Here is a 20,064-nt window from a genome sequence, read left to right as displayed (position 1 = left end):
GTAAAATGTAGTATGTGAATTATATCTCAACTTAAAAATCAAGAACATTTTCCAGAAATAAAGTTTATGATTTTCAGGTTTAAAAGATCTATTGAGTTCCCCTCAAAATGAATTTCAAAGTTCTTCTACACTAAACACATTATTGTGAAATTTGATAACATCAGAGATAAAGATCTGCAAAGCTTCCAGAGAGGTGAAAGAAAAAGATCACCTGCAAAGAATCAAGAATGAAAATAGCACTGAAGTTTTTCACTGAAATTCTAGATATAATAAGAAAATGAAATTTGGCCTTCACATTCTGAGAGAAATATATATATTTTAAACCCAACTAAACCGTCAACCCAGTGTGAGAATAGTGCACAGGCATTTTTGGATATGCACAGCATCAAAGCTTTACCTTAGATCAGGAAGCTACAGTAAAGTGGCAACCTAAGAAATGGGAGAAAGGAATTCCAGGAACAGGTGATCCATGCGGGAGAGAGGAGCAGCATTGCCGAGAGCCAGGGGTGAAGCAATTCAAGCTGGAGACACTGAGACAAACACAGGAGCCCCTGGCATTCTCTGAGAGGCAGTGCAATGGTTCTGCACTGTGTGCAGAACTAAATGTGGCATTTACCTCTTATTGGTTACAATGTGCCTTCCCAGGCCTGCCAGCAGAGATTCTAAATCCTAGTGCAAATGATATGGCAACACTTGTGATTATAGACATGAGTGTTTGAATTACAGATCCAAGTCCAAACCCAAATCCTCTCAGTAATTAACTGTATGCTGTCATTTAATTGCTTAATCTCTCCAGCATGCCACTTCCTCAGACCAATTCGTATGGGAATATAAATTCATAGGAGTGTTATAAAGGGTAGTTTGTACAATGAGCTCGTGACTATGAAATGCTTAGCATGGCATCCAAAAAGTCCTCAATAAGTGGTGCAACAATACCTTTTTATTACAGGAAACACACCCAACTTAGAAAACAGCGTTCATGGGGGATTAAGAGAAGTAACTACAGTCGGGTGAGCAGAGGGAGCCAGCGTAGGGAGGGCCTTTCCTAGGTGAGGCATCCACCGCATTTGAAAGTGGGATGTGGGGCCAGAGCTGAACATCAACCAGGACAGGCAGGAATGAAGTAAACAGCTCATACCTATTCCTTCATGGGTCAGTTCCTTTCATTTTCACTTTTGACTCTGATGCAAAATTAGAACTCTTCTCTGCTCAAATGTCACTATTCTTAATAAAGTAAATAAGTAGGATCCAAAAACTTCAATTGCGTAAAATACATGCTCTTGTTATTGCAAGACAAATGGGAAATATTTTGCAGTTGGTCATCACCATCACAATAACACAAATTCTAAAACTTACACTGTTTACAACTGAACCACACCCTCAAATAATCAAAAAATGGTCCCTCCCTAACCTCTCTCCCCAGCAAGAGAAGGTCTTTGGCCGCCCCAACCTTAGCAGGAGAGGAGGAGGAGAGTGGGAGCCCACAGTTGCAGTGGCAAGAAGCCTAAGGGCTGATGGCTTTGACCAAATAATAGGGAATTGGGTTGACTTGTTTGAATCATTTTCCAAAAACTGATTTATAAAACAGATCAGACTCATTGAAGGAGCTGGGGAATGGGAGCCCACCCCTCAGTCTCCAGCCTCCCCAAACTGCGTGTTTCTCCAGAGTAACCTTGAGTCTCTCCCAGCATGGATTAAAACCCTTGGCTCTTCCAGATCTAAAATCTGAGGCTCTACAATTTAAGTCACAGTTAGGCACTTCCATACCTGTGATGGTAACATGCTTACATACTCAGTCTATCATTGTTTAATATTGAATGAAAGACACACATTTTGTTTACTTCTTATGCAGGAGGTTAGCTGTGTTCACCTGTGTTGTCTCAGGGTCAGCTCTTTTTTTTTTTTTTTTTTTTTTGAGATGGAGTCTCGCCTGTGGCCCAGGCTGGAGTGCAGTGGCGCAATCTCCGATCACTGCAAGCTCCGCCTCCCGGGTTCATACCATTCTCCCGCCTCAGCCTCCAGAGTAGCTGGGACTAGAGGCGTCTGCCACCACTCCTGGCTAATTTTTTGTATTTTTAGTAGAGACAGGGTTTCACCGTTCACAGGGTGGTCTCAATCTCCTGACCTTGTGATCCGCCCGCCTCAGCCTCCCAAAGTGCTGGGATTACAGGCATGAGCCACCACGCCTGGCCAGGTCAGCTCTTTATTTCCAAGAATCCTGTCCCATTTCCTGCAGTCTATTGACTGGGGAAAAGATGTGTCAAAAGTTAAAAGTATGTTGGGCAAAGCCTTAGAAACACAGCTTTTCTGACAAAAACAAGCAATGGGGATAAGACTCCCTATTCAATTAATGGTGCTGGGATAACTGGCTAGCCATGTGCTGAAGATTGAGGCTGGACCCCTTTCTTACACCATACACAAAAATCAACTCAGGATGGATTAAAGACTTAAGTGGAAAACCCAAAAATATAAAAACCCTGGAAGACAACCTAGGCAATACCATCCTGGACATAAGAAGAGGCAAAGATTTCGTGACAAAGACACCAAAAGCAATAGCAAGGAAAGCAAAAATTGACAAGTGGGATCTAATTAAACTAAAGAGCTTCTGTACAGCAAAAGAAACTACCAACAAAGTAAACAGGCAACTTATGGAATAGGAGAAAATATTTACAAACTATGCATCTGACAAAGGTCTAATACAGCATCTATAAGGAACTTAAACAAATTTATAAGAGAAAAACAACCCCATTAAAAAGTGGGCCAAGGATATGAAGAGGCACTTCTCAAAAGAAGACAAATGTGTGCCAGGCGTGGTGGATCAAGAGGCTAGGCCCCCACCAGCTCTAAGGTACACAATCTTAAAGTAATCTCAGCACTTTGAGAAGCCAAGGTGGGCGGATCAAGAGGACAGAAAATCGAGACCATCCTGGCTAACACGATGAAACCCCGTCTCTACTAAAAATATCAAAAATTAGCTAGGCGTGGTGGCAGGCACCTGTAGTCCCAGCTACTTGGGAGGCTGAGGCAGGAGAATGGCATGAACCCAGGAGATAGAGCTTGTAGGGAGCCAACATCCTGCCTCAGCTTTCCAAGTAACTGGGACTACAGGTGTCCGCCACCACACCAGACTAATTTTTTTATCTTTTTAGTAGAAACAGGGTTTCACCATGTTAGCCAGGATGGTCTCGATCTCCTGACCTCATGATCCGCCCACCTCGGCCTCCCAAAGTGCTGGGATTCCAGGCGTGAGCCGCATCGCCCAGCTGGAAAATATTTTCTTCTAAGGTGAGATGCAGCCCCCACTGGAGAGGAATACACCAGAGAGTTTTAAAAAGGAAAAACCAAGGTAAACTGAGGAGCTTCTTGACAGGAGACACAGCAGAGTCCACTCAGCTGGGGTGAATCTCTGCAGCTCCCCAACAGGACAGTGAGCAGGACCCCCAAGTCACTGGTCCCTGCAGCATGGGAGCAGCATGAGCCATCTGTGGCCACATTGTCTCCTCTGGCAGCAGCCTCCAACCAGAAATCCATCTCGGGGTCTGTCCTCACAGGAACCTGATGCCAGAGCTGTGCGCTGAAAGGATTTGGACACAGGTATTTTGTGAAACTGAGCATTTTCCAGGTCTTGCTGGAGGTCATTCTGTGTGAACTTGATGGAGCTCTTTCTCATGGGCTTTTTTTCTAAGTGTGGGAGAGCATGGCCTGCGTGACTGCTGGCTTTCAGCACGTGGTGTGCAAACCCAAGCCAGGGTGCGTAATTCACTGTAGCCCTTGACAAAATAGCAGGGGATAAAGTCATTTCTTAATCTTCTGTTTATTACTCTCAGCCAATTAACTTCTATCTATAGTAGAAGATATTTTGCCCTTTTTTTTCAAAATGGAGAAATACCATGCTCTTTAAAAAGTCTTTTATAGGCACAGACTTCTCAATTTCATTACTTTAAAATCACTAAAAGATAGAAAAAAGTGAAATTTACGTATCAAAGACATTTTCTTTTGGCAAAATATTCTATTTTGTGTTTTTTTGTTTGTGAATTTTCCGTGCATGTGTCCAGATGCATAAGGAGTTTATTCATTCAATTAAGTTAAAACATTAGATAACATGGTACATTCAAAAAGTAGTGAGGACACATTTTGTTTCTGTCTCTTTAACTGAGAAAACTGGCTGATGCCTCCTGTGTGCGAGCACTGTGTAGCTGATGCAGATATGGAAACCGAGGTTTTCTTACTTGCTGCCGCTGGCCTGGGCACTGGAAGTTGACTCCAGCAGGGCAGGGTGTCTGTTTTTATTACCACTCAGCAAGCACCATATACGGGTGTGTCTGCCCTCTAGTGGATGCTGGCAGGCACTGTTCTTATTACCACTCAGCATGTGCTGCACAAATACACAGGGGTGTGTCTGCCCTCTAGTGGATGCTGGCAGGCACTGTTCTTATTACCACTCAGCATGTGCCGCACAAATACACAGGGGTGTCTCTGCCCTCTAGTGGATGCTGGCAGGCACTGTTATTACTACTCAGCAAGTGCCACACAAATACAAACGGGTGTGCCTGCCCTCTAGTGGATGCTGGCAGGCACTGTTCTTATTACCACTCAGCATGTGCCGCACAAATACACGCTGGTGTCTCTGCCCTCTAGTGGATGCTGGCAGGCACTGTTCTTATTACCACTCAGCATGTGCCGCACAAATACACGCTGGTGTCTCTGCCCTCTAGTGGATGCTGGCAGGCACTGTTCTTATTACCACTCAGCATGTGCCGCACAAATACACACGGGTGTGTCTGCCCTCTAGTGGATGCTGCCAGGCACTATTCTTATTACCACTCAGCAAGTGCCGCACAAATACAAACGGGTGTGCCTGCCCTCTAGTGGATGCTGGCAGGCACTGTTCTTATTACCACTCAGCAAGTGCCACACAAATACAAACTGGTGTGCCTGCCCTCTAGTGGATGCTGGCAGGCACTGTTCTTATTACCACTCAGCCAGCACCACACAAATACACACGGGTGTGTCTGCCCTCTAGTGGGTGCTGGCAGGCACTGTTCTTATTACCACTCAGCAAGCACCACACAAATACACGCGGGTGTCTCTGCCCCCAGTGGATCCTGGCAGGCACTGGTCTTATTACCACTCAGCCAGCACCACACAAATACACACGGGTTTGTCTGCCCTCTAGTGGATCCTGGCCAGCACTGAGAGCAAATGTGACTATAAATAAAATTAAAGATTTTAAAAATACCCATTATCTCCAGAAGGGATTTAATTCTAACAGGAGGCTTTTTTGTTTTCTTTTTCAAATGGGCTGATGTGTAAAAATAATACAGGACTGGAGATGATGGAAGAAAGCACACTGCATTTGCCTTTCAGCATCTATAATGACTGAATCCTTCCTCAGGGCTGCCACAGGGAGCACATTCACACTTGTGTCACACAAATACCAGGGTTAGGTCAAAAAACCAAGTGTTACCTGGAGGAAGCCACAAAGGCTATGAGACTAAGCCTTCATCTAGAAGACACTTGACAGTTCAGAAGCTGAGATCCTGCAAGGTGTCTTGGAGAGCTCCGCTGTGACCCTGCACTGTATGGAAGGGTGGGCAGTGGGGCCCAGGCAGGTGAAGAGAATTGTCCACTGTTGAGCATCATCAGCCTAAAACCCACATGCAATGCTGTTGCTGCAAAACCACCAACTGTTGAAGACACAAACCACAGAAACAGAACACCTTTATGGTCTCACTGTGCACCTGGTGACTTTTCAGAAGATGAAGATTAAACATATTAATCATAAATTCAAAGTGTCAGAAGAAATACTAGGAGATTTTCTAATCTCTGCTACCGTGACTTTTTTTTTTTTGCAAGATTCTTGAATTATTGTAAATAAGCTCACATAGGCCAAAGTGCTCCCCTGAAGTCATCCAGAAAGAGGCAAGCTGCTAATCCCCATGTCTGACACATCTGTGTTTTCTCAGGATAATACAAAAATTAAAGATAAGGGAGAGAGAGAGGGACAGAAAGAGACAGAGAGAATTGGAGCTAAGAGAAAACACTTTCATGTTTTGACCCCCAAAATTCCCAGTGAACATTCCCGTTGCCAGCGGGTGAAATCCAAGGCCCTGGCTCTGGGATCCTGCTCTTTCCTATGTTGATTCCTGTTCAAATTTGGCATAGAAACAATATGGAGCTTGTTACACTTCTCTGGACAAGTCATTATGCTTTTGGCTCATAGGCTCCACTTCCCCAGACACTCCTTTGTCCTAAACTTCAAGTAATTCAGCTTTACCCTTCAGAGAACAGCTCAGCTGTCACTTCTTCTAAGGACCCTCCCTAGCTGCCTCTCCAACAGAAGGGCCCCCACCTTGTTCTTTGCATCTCTGTCCCTCGAAGTGCTGCTGTTGTCTGTGGAGGGTGGGACCCCGGGGACTAGAGCCCCTCTCATGCTGGAGACACTTGGCACTCAGTAAGTGTATGCTGAGTGGATACAAGTGCAGCAAGCCTGCACAGTCTTACAATGTGTACTCTCATGTCTGGAATAGAGCCCCATTTTCATTCTTTGTAAAATGAGTAAGTGGGGCTGGGTGACCCATACTCTTTTCAACTCAGAAGTCCACTATGAGCCTGACATCAAATAGCTTCCCAGCCAGCACCAGGCCAGGACCCAGGTTACTCAATGTGCCTGTGTCCCCCACAGCATGGGGAAAGCATGGAGAAATGGGACCAGCTCTGCTGCCTGCTGCCCAGTACCAGCCAGCAACTCCAGGCTCACAAAGCCAAGGCACCTGCAGGAGATCTTGGTTATTTAGTAGCTGTGATTGGGCTGGGAGGGGAATGTGTTCACTTCTAATTTTCCAGTGACTAGCAGGAGACAGTTTGAAATGTGATTTTTTTCTCTTGGCCCAAAAAAAAAAAAAAAAAAGGCTTTTTTACCTTCTCATCCTTGGAGCCATTGGCATTAGCTATGGGCCTGATAGTTTAAGAAAACTTTATTCTCCAAAGTAACATTTTGATAAATAGTGTAATTCTTTATTACAGCAAAACCATTGCTTAAGTGGGCAAAACTCTAGAGGATAGGAAAACACATTCTTGAAAAAAGGTGGTGATGCCCTGAAATTCAGCAAACTGCAGGGGCATGTGTTGTTCTATCCCAGGTCAGAGTGTGTCAGTCATCACTCAATGCCACTCACAGACCACCAACTTCAGAATATCTAGGTGTAAAGGTCTGTACAATAGTCGTAACATAATAATGTAAACAATTTTACATTATTAATTATATTATACAATTACACAATGTAAACACTATTACAACATGTTTGTCTTCAAAGAATGGCCTTGGTTTCTGTGGGCAGTGTCTCCTCATGGAAAGGTAGTGCATTCCTGCTAAATCACGGACAAAATGGGCCCCCAGGAGCTCCAGGCTGCAGCAGCAGCTTCTCATCTATGTCCTTCACTGCATGATGTTGTTGTTGACTTTGAAAGCTCCTTTTTGTCTAGTTTTATCAACAGAGCTGGTATTTCATGAGGATCTACTACATGCCAGGTTCCAGAAAGCTAAATGCTTTTTGTTTGTTATTATTCACTAAATACAAATAACAACTCTCTTCTCGTTATTCATACAACACAATTTAGCGGAGGGAGATTGAGCGACTTTCCCAGGGTCACACAGCTACTAAGAGCAGAGTTGTGTTTAGATTCATGTCTGAATACTGAACACCGAAATGAACCAGAGGAAAAATCATACATTTCAAAAGCCTATTCAAGCCATTTGTTCTTATTTTAAGGAAAATCTTTATGCTAATTTTAAACTCCAAATACTTATGAATGGCAGAGATCTACAGATTTGATTCTGGTGTAAGAGATGATGCTCCCCGGCTGGTTACTGCTACTACCCCACAACCCTGAGCATACTGGACAAATGTCTAAGCCTGGTGGTTAGTGGGGACAATGCTGGTGGAGTCTGAAGTTGTCATGCAGTGACTGATGAAAGCTTAGGCAGATTTGGTGATATATGACACAGAGATGCAAAGAAATGCAGTAGCTGACAGACACAGGATGGCTCTGGGAGATGCAGAAGGAGCATGTCACCCAAAATAGAGCCAAATGAGTATCCTTAAGGAAGGAGCAAAGGGGCTGAAGAAGGGATTTGTCATGAGAGATGGGACAGAAAGTTCTCTAGAGTCAGAGGGAGAGCATGAGAATGTCAGGAAGGGACGAGAGATTCTTGCACATCTGGGAAGCTGACAATCCATCAGCATGGCCACTAGGAAAATAAGGAGAAGCGGAAATAATAGATGAGGCTGGATATAGAAGCAGGGTTCAAGCTGTGTCTATTGTGGTAAAGAGTTGTGATTCTATCCAGAAGGCAATAGGTAGCATTCTAAACAAAGATCTTTTAAAACAAGAGTCAGAAAATATTTTCTGCAAAGGGCTAAATGTTAAACATTTTAAGTTTTCCAAGCCATATGGTCTCTCTGTTAATGATTTATCTCTTCCATTGTACCATGAAAACAGCCAGAGATGTCATATAACACATATATGTGGCTATGTCCCAGTACAACTTTACTTACAAATGCAGACTGCGTCAGACATGGCCCATGCATGGTAGTTTGCCACACCCTGTTTTAGAAAGCTCAGGTTTGTGATATGATGGAGAATGCCTACGAGAGTTCTTGTTTTAAATGGTAGAGTGAACATACACTGCAATTCTATCCTGCTTGACCCAAGCTCTTGATAGTGAAAGGTAGAAAAGATAGATAGTAAATAGATAGATGATAGGCAGGTAGATAGACGATAGATAAAGAAAATATGTAGCTGTTCCAGAAAACAGAAAGGGATAACTTCATGAACCAAAAACAAAGTAATATACTTTAGAAAGGAAGCAGGCTGGAAAACCCACAGTTGCAAAGCGAATAAAATTTCCAGTTGCCTCTTTGAGTCCCTTCCTGGAAGTAGTCACAGCCAACTTCCTCCTCTGTTTTTTGTTTATTTGTTGTTTGCTTTTTTGTGGGGTTTTTGTTGTTGTTGTTTGCTTTAAAACAAAATCCCTTTCCCTGCTTTTTTGTCACAGCAGCCTTTGTCACTTCAAACACTGCAAGTGTTCTTTTAAAAAAATTATATCAACCTTTCAATTAAAATGCAACATGTCTGCAACCTGGTATCTAGAGAGGTGAGATGGACAAAGGAGCCCTTGTTACTGCACGTTTTCTTGCCCCAGCCTTCACCTTGCACACAGCAACAGACAATGCACAAAGCCACTTCCTTATGGACTGAAATTCTGATCCTTTTATGACCGGCCTTTCCATCCTTCACCTTCCCCTCTCCCATGCTGTGAATGATTGTATTGGACATTTTTTTAATCTCAGTGACAGGGGAACACAGGTAGCTCTAATATAACTGTGACCCAGATGCTTCTGTTTCTAGCATGTATTTATTTTGTAGCAAACATTTACATCCATCATTTTTCACTGTCTTTTGAAAATAATTAGGCAATATCTCATCTGAGGTAGAATGTTTCTTGTGGTTGTGTTCTGAGGGGAAAAAACTAATCTGTTCTCTATCCACTGCATTCCAGGAACAGTAAGAGGACTTTTGCTTGAATAATTTTTATCCACACTACAGAGTGGGTAATGAGCAGATTATGTAAAAACAATTCTGCTTCACTTCAGTAACAGCCTCCTCAACTCATTTTTTCTCAACAAACTTATTTTTCCAGCAGAAGAATCCCAGGCTTCTTAGAGAACCCAGTGACTTTTTGCACCTTAAATTGGTGAAATCATCATGTTTTCTTCACCGTATCCATAGTTGAAACAAAGATGAGGCAAAGCTAGACTCATTCCTGAAGGAACCCAAGAAATTCCTCCTTTCTCTCTCTGGAATGCAATGAATTCTCTAGACCATCAGTTCTAACCTTCAAAAACCAAATCTGTTTGTGAGATCTCCTTCAAATACTACTGTAGATCCCAGTGTTTATTCATCAAATTTTTTGAATATTTGTTTTATTTGGAATCAATTTATTTGTAAGTTTAGTATTTCTATTAATATAAGGGAGAAATGTTTAAATCTGTCTATGTCATATGTGCCTCTGGCTTATTGCCCAATTAATTTTAGCCTCAGGCTAAACTTTGGTTTCTGTCTTTAATTTTTGTCAGAACAGATATAAGTGATCTCAAAACATCTGCTTTTATTGTAGGGACTCATGCTGCCATCTCCATTCCTCTCTCTTTTCTTGCAATCTGGGTGGAAATTCTTTAATATGAACATTTCAACCACCTTCACTCTCTCATGTGCGCTATCAGCACATTCAAACTTATCCAGCCAAGGCTGTCATCTTAGGCCAGGGATTTTTTAGGAATCTATTTTGCTGTGATACGGCTGGCACCCCTTTGACTCATTTTATAACCCCAGGGTTCTTTTCATTTTAGGAGCCCAAGAGCGCAGAAAAAGAAGTAGGCAAGCAATTAAACCCTCTGAGTCAGGAGCGTCTCCCCTTGTGTTAAGCAACATTGTAGAATATCGTATTTAGTAAGCTCCTAGCAGATGAGCCACGTGACTGCTGAGCACACATGCCTGCTTGCTGCTGTGAGCTGAGACACCATCATCATTAGTCCTTTCCACCTCTGGAGGGAATTATAAAGGCCACTTAATAACCTGTAAATCATAGAGAGTTAAAGATGTTTCCCCAAAATGCTGATGACAGAATGAAAGGTGAGGAGTGTTAGCCACAGGTCAAAAGTGCAGGAAAGTCTCTCAATGTGGGTTGTTGAAGAAATGTAGGTCTTTTTTCTTTTGGAAGTCTCACTAGAATGGGGTCAAGGACTCTGCCGATTCTAGGATGAAAAATTGGGATATTAGACACCCTCAGATATTTATCCCAAGTCTTCATTTAGGGCTTTTAATTAGTTTGTTCAACCATCACAATCTCAAATGCTAAGCAGGGCATTTGAATCTCTCCACAGTCCAAATCAGCACCATCTTTTAAAGTTGAGTTTCTCACTATTCTCACCTGATATACCTTATTTATCCCACACCCACCCAATAACATGTCGTGCTCACTGTTATCTTGAGAAAACACTTGAATTTTACTCAACCTGGAGTGCTCTTCACATGTCTTGTCCAGATCCAGTTTGGACTCATTCTTCAGCCTTGCATCAGTCAATGGGAGCTAGGTTAAACTGTGGTGACAGACAACCTCCAAATTTCAGTGGCTCAAAAATCTTCTTCCTCATTTATATACATCTCATCATGGGTCAGGTGAGAGGTAGCTCTGTGCTGTATCATCCTAACACAGGAATCCAGACGGAAGGAGGGACCATCTATAAGATCCTCATTGCTACAGAAAAGAGAGAAAAGCATGTGGAATAGAACTCTGTTTCTTGGAAATTTCTCCTGAAAAAGTCACATGTTATTTTCTTCTCACCTCCATTGGCAAAGAAAAAAAAAACAGTCATGTGGCCATGTGAAAATTTAAGTAGGTGGGATGGAACAGTAAGAATGCATTCATAAAAAGTGAACTGAAAATATTTGGAGAACAGCACCAATGACTATCATGAATGCCAACATGCATCCCAAACAGCCCAGTGCTGTCACTCTCCAAACCTTTTATGTCTTGCAAAGTATTAGAACTTATCTGAAGCCATGCCACTCAGAGGGACTACAAAATACATAATGACATTTCCGTTAGGATGTCCTTAGAGAATTCAAGGAAAAGAAGTTAAATAATTTAAAAGTGCATTTGGGTACAGCTATTTACCACTAGAGGGTAAGACTAGAGATAGATTGTAAACATAATAACAGGGATTATGCTCAGAGTCAGGGCCAGAAGTATGGTTTGAGGTGGGGTCATGGTCAGGGTCAAGATCAAAGTTAGGGTCAAAGTAAGGATCAGAATTAGGGATCAGGGTAGGGATCAGGGTTTAGGTTCAGGGTCAAAGTCCTGGGACAGGGTTAGGGTTAGGATTAGAACCAGAGCTTTGTTCTCCTCGGGACCCACCTGAGAGTGAGGCACCATGGCTTTGGAGCACCTAGTAGCGTGTCCACCTTGAAGACCAGAGTTTTGTTGTCCTTAAGACTGACCTGGGGAGATGTGGCCGCAGGCTATTGAGGAAGGTGAGGCAAAAGCTTCCTGTCTGCTCCCCGTGTGCTGAGGAGGGAGCTCTGCTATGGGCTTTACTTTCACATGTTACATTCTACAAGTCTTGCTTTACAAAAGCCTCCCTGCCTTGAGGCTTTGGCTGCTCGTCGCTGTTCATCATCACAGCATGCCATAACATATGGTAAGATTTGGGTTTGTTTCTGGGGAGAGATCTTGGTACAGAGAAAGGAGCAATGCTTAGAGCCACCATCAGGACAGTTGGGATGAAAGCTGGGGATGGGCAGAGGCTGGAGGAAACATGTGCACCCCGCTGTAAACACTTTTATTCATATTTTAATTACTAATTTTTATTACAGTGTTAAAGTAGTAAAAAATAGTATTGAAAAATTGAAAAGTAGCTATATTAAAACTTGCAACATTATTTAAGTTTAAATATATTATTTGTACCTCATCAACATTTTTTATTTTGTTGAGAAAGTCTAAGGTTAATTGGCAGCATATTTGTAATAGTAGATAGAACAATATCTCTTTTATGAACATTGACATCCTACATTACATGTGTGAACCCTGAAAATCTGAGACAGCTCAAGGTGGCAGGGGCTCAGCTTGGTTGTATACATTTTAGGGAGACATGAGACATCAATCAATATGTGTAAGTTGTACATTGGTTCAGTCCAGAAATTTGAGAAGGCCAGACAGAGGGCTTCCAGATCATAGGTAGGTAAGAGACAAATGGTTTCATCCTTTTGCATTGCTGATTACTCTCTTCAAATGAGGAAATCAGATATGCATTTCTCTTGGTGAGCAGATGGGTAAGTTTGGATAGAATGGGAGGCAGATTTCCCCTCAGCAGTTCCCAGCTTGACTTTTCCCTTTAGTTTAGTGATTTTGGGTCCCCAAGATTGATTTTCCTTTCACAAGGTCTAACATGTTTTCCTATGAGCCTTAATTATTCATTGTGTATTTTATTACAAAAATAAGGCACAGATTTTTAAAAAATCATCAACTTTGTGGCTAGCTATATAAACATAATTACACAGAAGCTCAACTAAATTTGCAAACATTCCAGAGTTTGGGTTTCCAATAATTCTTTCTGATTCTTTAAAAGGTAAAAGTATTTTTTTCCCGTAAAACATAGCAACATCTAAAATCACCTGTAGAATGTCCTGCCATTTTTGTTTCTCTAGTTTCCTCATTTTCTGCAAAGCCTCACTGAGGAAATTGACTTTGAATATCCTTTTACACTCTTGTGTTTTAGAAAGCATTGTGGTAAAACATTGAATCATCATGGTCATAAGTTCTCTTCACGTACTTTCTTTCTTTGAATATTTTTTCCCAGTGGCTAATATTTGATTCTGTTGTATTATGGCTAAAAGGTAGCCATGGACACGAAATAAAGACAAGAAGTCTTTGGAATAAGTGATCCCATCACAATGAATCAATTTTCCATTGGAACATATTTTTACAAAGTCACTGTTTTGAAAATATTTAGCCATGAATTGAAACAGAGTCTGTAAGGTTTTTTTTCCCTGGTCTAAGGCGAACAGCATTTTAGAGAATGAACCAGGAGACAACTACAGCACAAGAAAAAAATATGATAATTAAGTTTACACATATGTGTGACTACTCTAACAGAAAACATGTAAAGAGCATTTGTTTTGATTTATATATCAATCTGCACTGTTTAATATTTTGTGTCATAAATGCTCTTATTTAAAAAAACAGGACTAGTTAACAGTGTCAATTACTAGTAATTCGTGGTATAAATAATTAAACAAAGAAGTATTCAAAAAATATAACTGTTTTCAATAAAGTTTTATTTTACATCATTTTTTTTACTGACTCAGAAATTGCCCCCCCAAAAATGCAGAGATTTCCCATGTAGCTGCAACCTAGTTTCATCTCTTATTAACATCTTCTATCAGTGTGTCTCACATGGCTTATTAATATCTTACATAATTTGTCATAGTTAATGAACCAATACTGATAGACTATTATTAACTAAAGCTCATATTTCATTTGGATGCCCTTGGTTCTGTCTTACTCTGACCCAGGATCCCATCCAGGATCACGCATGACATGTAGTCATCACGTCCCTGTGGGCTCTTCCTGGCTGTGACAGTGTGTCAGGCTTTCCGTGTCATGATGACCTTGATAGTACTGAGGAGGATTGGTCAGGAATTTTGTAGAATGTTCCCCATTGTCACTGCATGTTCTCAAGGTGAACTGTCACCTTTGATGTTCACTTGGATCATTTGGCAGAGCTACTGTTTGTCAGGTTTCTCCACTGTGAAGTTATTTTTCCTCCTTGCCCATACTGCATGTGTTCTTTTGGAGCAAGTCACTGTGTGGAGCCCACACTTACGGAGTGAGGAGTTGGCTCCACATTATTGATGGCTGAGTGTCTACATCAATTACTTGGAATTCTTTTGCAAAGGAGATTTCTATGCAACTCTGTTTTCTTATTCACGTGTGTATACAAATACAGACACCTAGATAATTACTTTCAGCTTTAATTATTATTCAACACTACAATTCATTCCTGTGTTGGCCATCAGTAGCTGTTTTTATTGGCTATTATTTTTCTTTGATATATTTTAATTTTTTTTAGTACTTACTTACTTTCTGATACTTCAAGATTATCCCGACTCCTATATTTACTGTCCCAGTTCTAGTATCAGACATTTCTTCAAAGAGCCTGATTCCTTTCAGAATGGTAGGAAAACTTACATCTGGCTGCCGAATGAGCACATTGTTGAATGAGCACTTGTTTTTCATTAGCAATGCTAGGAAGTATATGTGTGTGTCTAACCTACCTATACACACCTAATTATAAAGTTTCCTATGTAGAACTGTGTGTATCTATATTAAACTAAACATAAGTTTACGTTCATGTCTCCACCTCTGATCTACTATCACATGAATCATTCTAGCCTTCTCCCCTTGCTAATTTGTAACCTCCCACTTCAACAGTGAGAAACCTGGTTCCTACCATCTGTGACTTATGTAAGTCATTGCTTTATTCCAGATACAGATACTGTGGTTTTACAATTGTTCACAATTGCTTCTGTTGAAAAGAACTTTATAAAATGGAATCCAGTGATGAAGTATAGTTCATTTGCCTTCAGCATACGGATTCTATTCATTTTCAAAGTGACTTAGGTCAACACATTTTCCCTACACCTTCAGTGAGTTTTTTCCTACATTTGTGTCTTAGTCTGTTTTGTGCTTCTGTAACAGAATACCTAAGGCTGGGTAATTTATAAGTAAAAAAGGTCCTTTTGGCTCACAATATTGGTGGCTGGAATGTCTGAGATTGGGCAGTTGCATCTGGTGGAGTCTCAGTCTTTTTCACCTCATGGTGGAAAGTGGAAGGGCTAGTGCCTCCCAATCCATAGGTATTCAGCGTCTGTTATAAGCCACACATTGTAGCAAGGAATGAACATAAGGGGAATTTGGCCCATATTGTCCAATTGCTTGCTTTAAGTCTTTTAATATTTTAAAAGGAAATGGCTCCCAGCATGCTTGAGTAAGTTCTCTGGCCTCCTCAGCTGGTGAAATAATTACCAGAAACTGCCAAGCATTCAAATTCCCCATTTCTTGTGCCTGGCGAATGGATGCCTGGATTGTCCCTGTGCCATATTTGTATTTGGACCCGCTCGCAGCACTCCTCTACCATAATTAACAGGTGGGCAAGCCTAGATCATTCCCTCATCCTAATTGGCTGTTGGACAAGCCTGAAGCTTCCCTTCGCCATAGTTACTGGCGGGGCCTGCAACAATAGGAGCGGCAAGGTGCGGGTCTCAGGCTCCCCTTCCAAGTATTCACGAGGCTGGCCTGGGGGTGGCCATTCCAGACCTTCCCCTAAAGGCGCAGTAGGTGGCACAGTTTCTTTTATAAGTCTCTGAAGGTTAGCATACATACCTTCCCATTTCTCGCCCTTTCATACCTTCCCGTTTCTCACCCTTTTTTAAAGGAGACTGTCATGGTTCACTTTGCTGATAATTAGACTCCTGACTATTCAACTTTCCTATGTCATCCTGAAAATCCTCCTTCTCCTCAGCGTGGAAGGGCTCCAGGGCTGTTTTAATTGCCGACCACACAGGCCAAGCAGAGACGGGAATATCGCTGCCCTCCTGTTGTGCTCGTTTTAAGTCTGATCCCACCTTGTCCCAATCTTCTACATTCATGATTCCATATTCCGGGAACCAAGGAGAATACTTGTCTACCAGGCGGAACAAAGATGTGAGATTTTGGGTACTGACAATTACCCCTCCGTAGCACAGTAACTGCTGCACAAGGCTTAAGTAATTAGCGAACTTACTCTCAGCCTGACCCACATTTTCCCGAGGTTTCCCTGGAATTCCCCGAGCGCCCTCCTTACCCTAGAGCTTGAAGTGAAAACCTACTCGGGAGTCCTTTGTCGGTCGTCCTCAGCTTTCCACGCTCTGGTGTTCCTTCACTGGATTATTTGTAGAGATTACGGGGAGCCCTGCGTTGGGCACCAGAGACAGCCTGGGCAACCGAGGGAGACCCCCGTTTCTACCACACACACAAAAAAAAAAAAAAAAAAAAAAAATTAGCTAGGTGTGGTGTCGCTTGCCTGTAATCTCAGCTACTCCATGAGAAGTCAGACAAAACCTGCCACCAGAGACTGATTTTCTTCTAAAATGCTTTCTCCAAAATATTTTTAAAACAAAAGGGGAAAATTGGAAAGGAAGATATTTTGGGCCCCCCAAATCACTAAGATAAAGGGAAAAATCAATCTGGGAACTGCTTAGGGCAAACCTGCCTCCCATTCTATTCGAAGTCATCCGCTGCTCGCTGAGAAGAATGCGTATCTTAATGCCTCCTTTGGAAAGGCTCATCAGAAACTCAGAAGAATGCAACCGTTCCTCTCTCACCTACCTGTGACCTGGAAGCCCCCTCCTGGCTTCCAGTTGACTCACTTTTGCTTCAGGTTGTACCGGATCAAACCAGTGTTCATCTTACATATGTTGATTGATGTCTCCTGTCTCCCTAAAATGTGTAAAACCGTCAGATACAGTCAGTTTCTCTTCCGAGGTTCGGCATGTTAACGTTCTTGTGTTTCGTTCTCGAACTCAACTTTCTTGTTCTCCATGCCTCCTTGCCCTTAGTTACTGTAAACAACCTTCCCCCCTTCAGTTCTAACCAATCACTCACATCTGTTCCCTCGGTTACCTGCTCTGCACCCATTTCTCCCTTCCAAACCACACGTCCCACCATTGTAACTCATGACTCTCTTCCCCCTTCCTTATTTGGGAAAGTATTCACAAATAGCCAACGGGATCAGTGTAGATCTTGAGGTCTGGCCCCAGCCCATGCCAGAGGTAGGGATTGCATTAGGAATAAAAACCCCTGCTTTCCTTTGTTCCGTGTGCTCTTGCAATTGTGATTGATGCGAGCAGCACGCTTCCGCAGAGGTAAATTGCGTTGCTGAGAAAACTTTTGCTTGAGTGCTGGTTTCACTTTGCGTCACCGAGCATTTATCTCCAACAAAACCAAGCTGTGCTCTGACCACCTTGGGCAACTGTCATCAGGACATCCTGAGGCTGTGTCATGCACAAGCATCCCCAACCTTGGCAAAATAACCTTTCTAAATACTCTTATCCCCAAATGCTCAGGGAGACTGATTTGAATAATCATAAAACTCCGAGGCTGCACTCCAGCCTGGGCGACAGAGCAAGACTCTGTTTCAGAAATAATAAAATAAAATAAAATAAAATAAAATAAAAATCAAATCTCCGGTCTCCCGCACAGCCGACTGCGTGAATTACTTACTCCTTCTCTATTGCTATTCCCCCCGTCTTGAGAAATCGGCTCTGTCTAGGTAGCGGGCAAAGTGAACCCACTGGGCAGTTACAGAATTGCCATTATATTGCTTGCAATTTTATATCTTATTACGCAAAATAGTTATAATCTTGTATACAAGGTTAAATGCGAATGTGCTCTTTGCGTGGTCAGATCCCAGCGCAGGAAGGACGCACCCCCTACAAACCGCTAGGCCAAACCGGTCATTCTGGCCACATCCAGCCTCACGTGAGATCGCAATCTCCTGTCACTCAGGGCCTGAGGGGGCGGGGCCGGAAGCCCCATACAATCAGGGGCGCTGGGGTGGGGACCTGTCAATCAGGCGCGCCGCCGGAAAGGAGAGGGCGGCTTCCGGGATCTGGCTGGCGGGCGCTTTGTCTCGCCTTCGCCACCGTAGGCTCTTTCTGTGAGTCTCCGCTGCTACTTCCTGGCTCTGGGAGCCCCGGTGGCTCTGCAGCAGCCTCTGCCACCCTGTGACCTGCGGGTGTTGGGACATCCCTAGCTGACGCCGGGACACCCGGGAAGCCGAGGAACGGTGAGTGGACTGCGCCTGGCTTCCGGAAGTGGGGAAGAGGGCTGGGTGAAACCTGCTGGAACCAGCCATGGGCTGCGGAACCTGCCCTGCGGGCCAAGTCGCCGGGCGCAGCCGGGTCTCAGTTCCCCTCTGTGCAGGGCCGGGCGGGGCGGGCAGCGGGGCCCCTGCGTCCTGTCTGTACCTGCGGGCGCCACTTCCGCCGGCCGGAGCCCTCTCCGGAACCCCGCGCCCCCCCACCCAGGTAGTGCGGTGACCACGGGAGGGTGATCCGGGAGAGCCCCGACTCGGTGTGCGTGGTTCCAGCGTGGGAGGAGCTGTGGTTCATGGAGCTTCCGGTCCCACCTTTCTCCCCCTAAAATTAACCTGAGGCTTTGTTAAAACGTTAAACGGCGTGTTTGAGCAAACGCGATTCATAAACGGGTACGGCAGTCATGGTTTGTGGTTTGGGGTTCACGGGAGGGGCGTAAATGAGAGGCTTTGATAAGGTGAATGAGGAAGCATACCATACATATATATACACACACACATATATACATATATATACACATATACCCACATATATATATATATATATTTTTTTTTTTCTTTTTTCTTTTTTTTTTTTGAGACGGAGTCTCACCCTGTCACCAGGCTGGAGTGCAATGATGCAGTCTCAGCTCACTGCAACCTCTGACTCCCGGGTTCAAGCGATTCTCCTGCCTCAGCCTCCCAAGTAGCTGGTCTTATAGGCGCCACCACCACGTCCAGCTAATTTTTGTATGTTTAGTAGAGACAGGGTTTCGCCATGTTGGCTAGGCTGGTTTCGAACTCCTGACCTTAATTGATCACCCTCCTTGGCCTCCTAAAGCGCCGGGATTACAGGCGTGAGGCACCTTGGCCAAAATATTTTTCTGTTTCCAAACATTTTACATGAGAGGAAAGCGGAGAATAAATCATCTGACACTCTACTGTAAAAAAAATCTTTGTGCCTCTCTTCTTTTCATCTTTCCTAAGTGTACATATTACCAAAATGTCTTTAGGTTGAGGTCCCCCGTGAAAACTTGACAGGGTGTTGTGTCCTCAGCCACTCTCCTGTCTTTTCCTAGTCCTGGCATTTTAGAACTGTCTGGGGATGACCCAGGATACCCACAGTGGCCATGTGTATTGGAGGGTCTAGTGAGTATCAGCCCTGGGGTCATCTCATCCCCAAGGACAGCCTGAGGTAGGGGGTAGAGTCTCTCAGGGGAGCAGCTGGATGCTCTTGGCCTTAGAGGAATCTCCTGGTATAGTTTCATCTAAAATGGTGATCCCTTAGGGTCATTAAAATTTTAGGACATTAAAATTAATGGACAATACAATGTAATGTCATGAAAGGTCATTAAAATTATTCCTCCAGCCCGAGTTATTATTCCTCGAAGACACATTGATGGTTTGCCAATTGGATGCTGATATTGAGAGGAAAAGGCAGAAATGATTTCTGCTCTCTAGCTTGTCTCAGACTTGTGAAGAGAGAAAAACCGTCCCAAAGGACAAAGAAAACCCACCCCAGAGAGGATGTGCAAGAACCTGAATATTAAAATGCACTTAAGGCCCACAGGAGGACAAAGAGCAGTGCCAGTGCCTCCTAGGTGGTCAC

General features: G+C 43.2%; 1 protein-coding gene and 1 long non-coding RNA gene across 9 annotated transcripts in view; one reads left to right on the top strand and one right to left on the bottom strand.

The window, feature by feature from the left end:
• Positions 1–7,595: 7,595 nt before the first annotated feature.
• LOC144330660 (uncharacterized) lies at positions 7,596–18,205 on the bottom strand. The gene is made up of 3 exons (XR_013397001.1): positions 18,091–18,205; positions 16,991–17,101; positions 7,596–11,320 (listed from the first exon to the last, which is right to left on the bottom strand). It is a non-coding gene; the product is annotated as an uncharacterized LOC144330660 (long non-coding RNA).
• Positions 18,206–18,260: 55 nt separating this feature from the next.
• The window catches only part of LOC144330659 (disco-interacting protein 2 homolog B-like), a 174,431-nt gene continuing 172,627 nt past the window's right edge, over positions 18,261–20,064 (top strand). For all 8 annotated transcript variants that reach the window (XR_013396994.1, XR_013396996.1, XR_013396993.1 and 5 more), the window contains exon 1: positions 18,261–18,449. The gene's annotated coding sequence lies outside the window, so the exon portion shown is untranslated. The remainder of the gene's footprint in view (positions 18,450–20,064) is intronic.

The sequence above is a fragment of the Macaca mulatta genome, chromosome 8, assembly GCF_049350105.2.
Source record: "Macaca mulatta isolate MMU2019108-1 chromosome 8, T2T-MMU8v2.0, whole genome shotgun sequence".
Lineage (NCBI taxonomy): Eukaryota > Metazoa > Chordata > Mammalia > Primates > Cercopithecidae > Macaca > Macaca mulatta.
Note: the sequence above shows the minus strand (reverse complement) of the source record. Positions and strands in the feature narration are given on the sequence as shown.